This window comes from Cololabis saira, chromosome 2 (assembly GCF_033807715.1).
Source record: "Cololabis saira isolate AMF1-May2022 chromosome 2, fColSai1.1, whole genome shotgun sequence".
NCBI classification, from domain to species: domain Eukaryota; kingdom Metazoa; phylum Chordata; class Actinopteri; order Beloniformes; family Belonidae; genus Cololabis; species Cololabis saira.
In genome coordinates this window covers 54,110,285-54,120,343 of record NC_084588.1, presented here as the reverse complement: position 1 = coordinate 54,120,343, position 10,059 = coordinate 54,110,285, and positions in this window count along the sequence as shown.

Genomic DNA, 10,059 nt, shown 5'->3' with positions numbered 1-10,059 from the left:
GCCTTATGCATGAAGAACATGGTCTGACCTATACATTTTTATAAGTTTTCATGATTTCTCTCTGTAGATTGTGTACATGCATTATGTACATTTCATGACAACTGGAGGAGTGGCCAGTTCACTGCACAACCTGCAGTCTGATGGAAAGTGGTTATCATGAAGAGGCATATAAAACTGTTTAACTAAGGTCATAAACACACATAACTAAATAAAAAAAAAAGATGTTTTCACATGTACATTCACCATTGACAAGCAGATTAATACTAATGGTTACTTCCAAAGAAAGAAAGACATTTACGTATGGATTTAGTTGAGATTAAACTGTCTGTACTCATTCTCATGCACGACAAAAACCTCCACAGGATCTTCTTGATTAAGTTCAAGTGTTTACTTCAAAAATACAACGGTACAAAAATAATCCAATACAGGAAAAATAAAAAAGAGAGTTAAACAGGGTGAAAGTGAGAGTGAGAGGTCAAAAAACTATGTGGCTCCACTCCATGCTTGTTGTGTTGCCCTGTGTGTTCTTGTATTATATTAACTTTTCAATTATTTTAATATGTTAAATGACATTTTGTATACCGTATTTTCGCGACCATATGGCGCACTGTGTGGAAAGGCGCACCCTCAGTTTTGTGTGTCATTTTTGGTTTTAAAACACACATACGGCGCACCGACCCAAAAGGCGCCGTCTACGGAGACGGAGCTGCACACGCGCGCGCTGCAAAACACACACGCGCTAAAAATACAGCGGAAGCAAAACTTAGTTTGATATTTTATTTCACTTTTCACATCAATCAAACCCTTCAAAGGTTCATATTCTGTTTCTGCATTAAAGAATTTAAAAAAACCACCGGGTTGCTGCACATAAACCTGTCTCAGCCACTGATCATCTCCTCATCCATCCAGCCCTTTTCATTTCACTCTGGCTGGAAAAGTCTCTTTAGGGAACGCTTTTCTTTTAAAAATCCCGACCACGGCGGTCCCGGGTCCCGCTCCCCGTCTGCTCCCTCGCGCTGGACCGGGTCCGCTCCCCGTCTGCTCCCCCGCGCTGGACCGGGTCCGCTCCCCGTCTGCTCCCCCGCGCTGGACCGGGACCCGGGTCCCGGGTCCCGCTCCGCCCCCCCCCCCCCCCCCCCCCCCCCCCCCCCGCGCTGGTCCCGCGGCGGTCCCGGGTCCCGCGTCCCGGGTCCCCCGCGCTGGACCCGCTCACACACGCGCTGTCGGGGATCCGGTACCGGGTTGTATCTGACAGGAGCTCCGTTAATTCAGCTGCGCCAGTCCGAATTTCCAGACCTGTCTCGGCTTCTTGATCATCATCCCTTCATCCAGCCCCCTCTTTTCATTCACCCTTATAATGACTCCGGCTGGAAATGTCTTATGCAAAGTTTTTCTTTTAAAAATCACCACAGTTTCTGTCCATCAGCTGCGCCAGGCCAGCGCCACATAAACCAGTAAGTGTGTGTCGCGTCGCAAACACACACGCGCATGTCGGGATCCGGTACCGGGTTTGTAACCGACAGATTTGGCTGCAAATTTCGGAGGGTGAAGCTGATCTGACCTGAGACAGACCCCAGAAATCCCTTCTCGTAAAGCGGCCAGGAAACCAGGTGATCGGACCGCTTGGGGAACCAGGAAGTCGGCTGCAGCAACGCGCATCACCGCGCTGCTCCAGCCGCTGCTTTAACCGGGGAAAGTCACCGGTTCCGACCGGCCAGGACCGCAGGAGCCCACATGGACTTGTAGCAGGGGCTCCCGGGGAAAGAGCACTGGATCTGCAGCGGGGATGCGGCGATCGGACCCCGCAAACCCACGGCAGGTGCTTCCTCGGTTCCCGACATGCAAAACACACGCGCTGCAGAACACACACACACAAGTGTGCTTATTTAAATAGAGCGGAGCAAAACTTAGTTTGATTGTATTTTATTTCACTTTACACATCAAGCAAATCCTTAAAAGTTTTCATCATCTGTTTCGCATTAAACAGCTCAGTGGAGTCTCATTCACGTCGCAACTCACGGGGGCTTCACCCGCCCCCTTCTCCCTTTACCGTTCTCATGGTGGCCGGCCTTACATTACCGTAATTCAGGTAATAGACACGGCGCACCGTTTCAAAAGGCGCCCGGCACATTTAAAAAAAAAAAAAAAAAAAAAATGTGCGCCTTATGGTCGCGAAAATACGGTAGATATATATGGTAAACGGGTAAATACTAAGTTAAGAAACAAAGTATGTACAGTATAATTAAATATTTAGTTGTTTTGAGATGATTTTATGCTGCGTTCCATTTACCTCGGAAGTCGGAACTCGGAACTGGGAATGACGTCACAGCCGAGTTATCAGCGTTCCAGTTACAAAGTAGGTAAACAAATTTGTAGTTCGCATATACCACATGAAAAATGTAAATTACACTATAGCAGCATATATATGCCGAACAATACTTGTATACGACTGATTTAGTGTTTTTACAGAGCTCTCTTCTACTGTTTACACCGGGGCAGCCATCTTGGAATGTGAACTCGGGGGTGGTGAAGACTCTCCCACTTTCCCAGTGGGAAATCCCACTTCGAGGGGCGTTCCAGTTGAAAAATCCAACTGGGAACTGGGAAATCCCCACTTACGAGGACAAATGGAACGCGGCATAAGAACCGCGATGTTACTTCCGGTTTCGGCGCGACCTCACTTCCGGTTTGGTTCCGGTCAGACCAGCCGTTATTTTCCTGCTCCATCTTCTTCTCACCATTTCAGTTGTGTACAAGCAATGCTGTAAGTTAAGTTTGATATATTAGATAATTAGGGCCCGAGCACCTTCAGTGCGAAGGCCCTATTGTATCTGTAGGAATTTTTCTTTCTTTCTTTCTTTCTTTCTTTCTTTCTTTCTTCTGACGAAAGGAGGGCCTTTTTGCCCCCCTAAACGTGCCCAAAAAGTCACCAAATTTTGCATGCAAGTCAGGCCTGGCGAAAAATTTGATATTTAATGGTTTACATTAATGGGCGTGGCAAAATGGCTCAACAGCGCCCCCTTGAAAACTTTGTGCCTCAAGCCCCACAATACGGTTTGACGTACATGCACGAAAATCGCTACACACCTGTGTCAGTACACAACTTAAAGAAAAGTCTCTTGGCGACATGGCCGAAACCGAACAGGAAGTCAGCCATTTTGAATTAATCGTGTCACTTTGGCGTAATTTATGCCATTCCTTCGGCAGTTAATACGGCCCGAACCGTAACGTGCCCCCAAGTGTGTTATACATCAAAACGTGCGTCTCCATCCTGCGACAACACGCATTACTTTTCTCTTTCAAAAGCGTTACCGTGGCGACGCTAGACGCCAAAAAGCGCGCCCACCCTTCATCTGGTTGGTTCAGACAGAAAAACCTTTGCGCCTCAAGCCCCATAATACGGTTTGACGTACATGAACGAAAATCGGTACACACCTGTATCATGCTGCAACTTAAAGAAAAGTCTCTTGGCGCCATGGCCGAAACCGAACAGGAAGTCGGCCATTTTGAACATTCTGAATTAATCGCGTAATTTTGGAGCAATATGAGCCATTCCTTCAAGAATTAATACGGCCCGAACCGTAACGTGCACCCAGGTGTGTTATACATAAAAATGTGCGTCTCCATCCTGCGACTACGCGCATTACTTTTCTCTTTCAAAAGTGTTACCGTGGCGACACTAGATGCCAAAAAGCGCGCCCCCCTTCATTTGATTGGTCCATATTTGATAGTTCCCCAAAAGTCACCAAATTTTGCATGCAAGGCAGGCCTGGCGATAAATTTGATATTTCATGGTTTGTATTAATGGGCGTGGCAAAATGGCTCAACAGCGCCCCCCGGAAAACTTTGTGCCTCAAGCCCCACAATACGGTTTGACGTACATGCACGAAAATCGGTACACACCTGTATCATGTCGCAACTTAAAGAAAAGTCTCTTGGCGCCATGGCCAAAACCGAACAGGAAGTCGGCCATTTTGAATTAATTGTGTAATTTTGGTGCAATTTATGCCATTCTTTCGGCAATTAATACGGCCCGAACCGTAACGTGCATCCAGGTGTGTTATACATCAAAATGTGCGTCTTCATCTTGCGACTACGCGCATTACTTTTCTCTTTCAAAAGTGTTACTGTGGCGACGCTAGACGCCAAAAAGCGTGCCCCCCTTCATCTGATTGGTCCATATTTGATAGTTCTCCAAAAGTCACCAAATTTTGCATGCAAGCCAGGCCTGGCGATAAATTTGATATTTCATGGTTTGCATTAATGGGCGTGGCCTAACGGCTCAACAGCGCCCCCTAGAATACTTTTCTCTGCCATAACTTTTGAAAGGTTTGACATAAAAAGTCGTGGGTGGTGTCATGGGACTCGGTATTGAGTCCTTGACCATAATTGGTGAAAATTAGCCCCGCCCCTTCTTCGGATTGGTTGTCCCGATTTTCTGCTATAACTTTTGAATGGTTTGACATAGAGAGTCGTGGGTGGTATCATCAGATTCTGTATGGAGTCCTTGACCTTCATTGGCCTGAATTAGCCCCGCCCCTTCTTCTGATTGGCTGTCCCTTTTTTCTGCTATATCTTTTGAATGGTTTGACATAGGAAGTCGTGGGTGGTGTCATTTCTGATATGCTTATGGGGGCGGTGGCCGTGAGTGCGAGGGCCCGTTCATCGCTGCTTGCAGCTTTAATTATTTTTGTATCTTGCCGACCATTTTCTTGCTAATATTGTTTCTTTGTGTATTGTTTTGATGGGAACTTTATTGGCATAAAAACGATCTGTTAGCTAGCCATTAGCATTGGTTCATCTTCTAATTTGATTCTGTATGTTTCTGTTGCAGTTTTTACCACATATTTACACGTTCAAGCTTCAATATAATTGATGAAACGCCACACCACGCCTCTGTCATCATTTCTTATTGAAATTGGACAACGGTTTAGCTGAACGTTTAGCTTTGGGTCATCTACACCCGAGTGAGAACGTTACACTTGTCCTGACTGAATGCCTCCTCAGGTAGCCCCACCCTCACAGATCCTTAATTAACGTATCCCCACACGTTATTTTAAAGCGACACTACGTAACTTTGACTGCTTTACGGCATACGTCACTTCCCCCTCCTTCCCGATTCGTAGTCGAGACGAAAATGGGCGGGGCTTGGAGCGCAGAGCTCAGGAGAAGCTGGTAACCCGTTGCTGTGTTGTGGTTATTCTGTAACCATGGTAACCCGTTGCTGTGTTGAGGTTATTCTGTAACCATGGTAACCCGTTGCTGCGTTGTAGCTGCAGCAGCTCCACACAACAGACGTGGGGAAAAGATCAATAATGGTTTAACTTTTCACCGCTTTCCTGCTCGGAGGCAGAACCACGCAGGCCAAGTATCTGATATAACAAAGTAAAAGAGTGAAAGAGTCGTCGGCTCGGTTGGATCGCGGCTGTAACGAGTCCGACCAAACATAACGTTCTTCAGTAAACAAACAAACACGCACACAGACGGGCGTCGGATCAAAACACGGGTTTATGAAACCACAAACAAACACTCACAGACCGGGGTCGGATCATTCAAACGGGTTTTATTCCCCACTTCTCCAGCTAAACGCAGTTGTTGGCCAGCTCTCTGCGGTGCGATTAATTTTGTTGAGGAAAAAATATTAACTATTTGATTTGTAGCTGCAGAGGAAAAAAATAATCTCACGAGGAAAAAAATATATTGCTGATGTAACCTGTGTCTTGTAGTCCCCTTTAGTAGGGATTATATACTCTTGACCTTGGCGTTTAATATCTAATTTACAAAAATATCATCATCTTCAAAAATATAAAACACCAACAGCTAATCACAGGTTCACTCAGTTTTAAATTCTCACAGGTTCAGGAAGGGAGATTGGAAGTAGCAATTCAAGAACTCCAGCCCACATAAAACACACTCAACCACTTCTTTAAAACAAAATGTGATAAGACACAAATTTATTGAAACACACTATTCTAATTGTCTCTTCTTATTCATTTCTAACAGAAAGTTTGCTTATGACGTCACTTTTTTTAGTCTCTGGTTACCTTGGGCCCAAGAACAAAAAATACCTGAGATCTCAGTGAAAAAAGTATCAAAATAAAATATTAAACTCTTTGGATAGGTTCTTCTGATTTTGTCCTTACTGTCCCTGGGAACAGTGCAGCATCCACAAACCCACGTCCTGACAGGATGAAGGCACCCTCAAGCAGCGGGATGATTTCTGGATCACAGGAGGGACAGCTCCACTATACCGGTGAAGTCTTCCCTCGGAAAAAAACAGCCAGGATATCTTGATGGAAACACCAATTAGGGTTCCGATGGAGTTCACTTCCACAGTTAATTGACTGCTTAGCACTTCTTCTCTGTCCGTGCTGCTTGCGCAGCTCGCAGCTTGCAGAGAGACGAGTTTCTGTGTCTGTTTGACCGCATTTGGCAGGCAGCTAACGTCTGCGCACGAGGTGTGTTCAAGGACAGTGGGAATTTTTAGCATCACATCGTACACAACACTTGTGCTTGCGTGTGTGGTGTTTAAGAACCCTAGCAAATTAATTAAAATAAATACAGAAATAAAATAATAAAATAACCCCGGTTACACTGACGTCTCCGAGCCTCTTCAAAGCAGTCAAAAAAAAAGAAAAGAAAAGTAAGAGTAATACAAAACATGTACTGTATGTTGTACTATTATACTAATTTATTGAAACACATGGCCAGTCAAACATTTACCAAAGCAGCTGCCAAACACTCCTAAACAAGGTAGCCGGAGACGTGGGTTGTGCAGAACTGCGGCAGTAAATCCTTTATAAAGAGTGCAGCTCCGACGAGGAGCTCCATTCTTTAGTAGGGATTTCATATGGATCCAGACCGTTAATAATCATTATTTTCTCCATATACCGCTCCCTGGCTTCCTTGTTTAAGGTATTCCGGTAAATTCCAGTTCCTTTCCAGCAGTTTAACATCTTTTTTTTTGCGTTCCGTCTGTTCACTTGGTGAAACAGAAAAGCGTCCCGTCTTCTCTCAAAACAACTGCAGCGACGGGACAGGAGTTTTCCGGCAGTACGCGCTGGTGCTCATGGGAAATGTAGTGTTCTTTCTGGTAAAACACTACCGCTTTTGTCCAAAAGATGCCGCCAAACTCAGAAAAGCTGAAAGTTACGTTGTGCTGCTTTAAGTGCCGTAAATCCAACTATTATTTTCCTATTGTAAACACAAATATTCAACATTTCAATCTGTAAATATTGTAAATAACCTTTTTCTCAAAATAAACATAAATTACCAATTAACGTATGAACTTAAACTACAATCCAAACATTAACTGAAATTACATTTAGGCTCCTACACTGTCAAAATAATTCCCAGCAGGACGACGACAGCAGACGAGCAGTAAACGTAAAGCCTGTGTTGAAAACAAACATCAATGGACAGGGGGCAACAAAAGAACAAAGTGGAAAACTGAAAACTTCTTCACTGCCATCTGCTATCTGAAAAGATCATTTAGCCTTATGACAGAGAAGCAGCTTCAGTGACTGTTGTCTCCATCCTGCTCCACAAACACCCTGAAGAAAACATTCCTCCCTGTTCTGTGCTGAACTACGCACTGCAAACCATGCACCATATTTTGTTTATTCCTGGACTTTTTCACTGGGTATTTTACTATTATTACTACATGTAATATCCATTACCTTTCTATCTTAAGTTTTGAACATTGCTTACATTTTTGAATTCCCCTTTTGTACCTACCATCTATCTTTCATGTCTAAAGCAATAATGTTATTGTTGCTTAGAATATTTCAGCAAAACTGAGCATTAAAGGTTTGCCTGAAAGAAGGTCAAATAAGTATTTATAATAGTCACATTTACTTTACATGAATCCACATTTATTAAAAACATCATGAAAGTTTTATAAATGAGAAGGGTCACATAAATGTCACCGGCCTCCCAACCATCAGACCTTCTGGAAGTCTAACGGTCTAAAGATAATAATCTCATCAACAAGGCCAAATATGTGCAGAGCTGGAAACACTGGTTAAAAATACCAGAAAAGAGGCAGGTGTTTTCATGCTAATATATATTATTACTTCAAACATTGCTGTCCCAGACTGTGGGAGTTTTAAGAGTTGGAGCGAACACCGTCTGATTGTTGCCATCAAGTGGATTTGTGAGGTAAGAACATCTGCCGGCTGTAAACCTGGTGAACTGGTATGAAGCATGATTGATGACATTTTCAATTGCAGGGAAGTCTCCTCCCAGGATTCAGTCATTATAAGGGTGTGATATTGAACCTCTGACCTGTTACAAGTATCTCTGCATTTTAATCGATGATTGGCTTTTTTTAAAACCAGATGTAGAAAACCTGGTAAAAAAAAACTAAGATTGAAACTGGGATTCTTTTTGCTTTTCTTTTTCTACCAGGAAAAAGTTGGTTGCTGCTATTTTCCTCCTTGTACTTGACAATGGCGACCTGTATATGCATGTCCCTGCAAACTCTCAGCATTCTCTGAACACTGTGTCATGGCGGCTTAAGGTTGGTCAGTGGTTGTAAAACCCCCACTCACCATTTCATATGCTGGAGTCGAGTGGCCGTCTGGGCATCACGCCGCCTTATACGTGGGCATATTTTTATTATAGAGCTATCTTGGGTCTGCTCCCCCATTATTGATGTAATTATTTCTCCAGATCACAAAGCAATTACCGCTTGTGATCCAACAAGTTTTATTTATCCAACATGCCCATAGTTAATTCTGAATTTGGTTAAGTTAAAGGAGCTTGTCAACCTTGTAATTGTAGCAGCTTCCTACCGCACTGGTTCTTGTATTAATATGAATCCAGAGCTGTAGTCCTGTTGCTTTTATTCTGTAAATTATTTTATCTTTGTTGCTGTGTTTTTCTAATTGTGGCAACTGTTTATGCTGCTGTCTCAACCCGGCTTCCCTTGGAAAAGAGGTCATTCTCTCTCAACGGGGCCGACCTGGTTAAATAAAGGCAGTAATAATAATAATAATTAAAGCTGCAAGCAGCGATGAACGGCCTCCACCCTTGTAAATGTTCAGGCTGCAGTGGAAGCTTGTATGACTTGATGTAGATTCTTCAGGCCTGGACATTTAGTGGATGAAACACCCACGACTCTCTATATCAAACCATTCAAAAGTTATGGCAGAAAGTAGGAACTACCAGATATCGACCAATCAGAAGAAGGGGCGGGGCTAATTTGGACCAATTATGTTCAAGGACTCAAAACGGAGTCTGATGACACCACCACGAGTCTTTATGTCAAAACATTCAAAAGTTATAGTAGAAAATATGGACTATGAATATTGACCAATCAAATGAAGGGGGGTGCGCTTTTTGGCGTCTAGCGTCGCCACGGTAACACTTTTGACTGAGAAAAGTAATGCTCATCGTCGCAGGATGGAGACGCACATTTTGATGTATAACACACCTGGGTGCACGTTACGGTTCGGCCGAAGGAATGGCATAAATTGCTCCAAAATTACATGATTAATTCAAAATGGCCGACTTCCTGTTTGGTTTGGGCCATGGCTCCAAGAGACTTTTCTTTTAGTTGTGACATGATACAGGTGTGTACCGATTTTCGTGCATGTACGTCAAACCGTATTGTGGGGCTTGAGGAACAAAGTTTTCTAGGGGGCGCTGTTGAGCCGTTAGGCCACGCCCATTAATGCAAACCATTAAATATCACAGTTTTCACCAGGCCTGGCTTGGTGATAAATTTGGTGGACTTTTGGGGCAACGTTTAGGGGGAAAAAAGACCCTCATTTTGTCGGAAAAATAGAAAGAAAGAAAAAGAAAGAAAAATAACAAATTCCTACAGATGCAACAGGACCTTCGCACTGTCAGTGCTCGGGCCCTAATAATTTAGTATGAATGAAGTGCATGAACAATGTGCGTGCGTGCGTGCGTGCGTGCGTGCGTGCGTGCGTGCGTGCGTGCGTGCGTGCGTGCGTGCGTGCGTGCGTGCGTGCGTGCGTGCGTGCGTGCGTATCGACTCCACCACATCTGGAGATCTGCAGACCTGGACGGGGATCAGAGAACCAGAGTGAG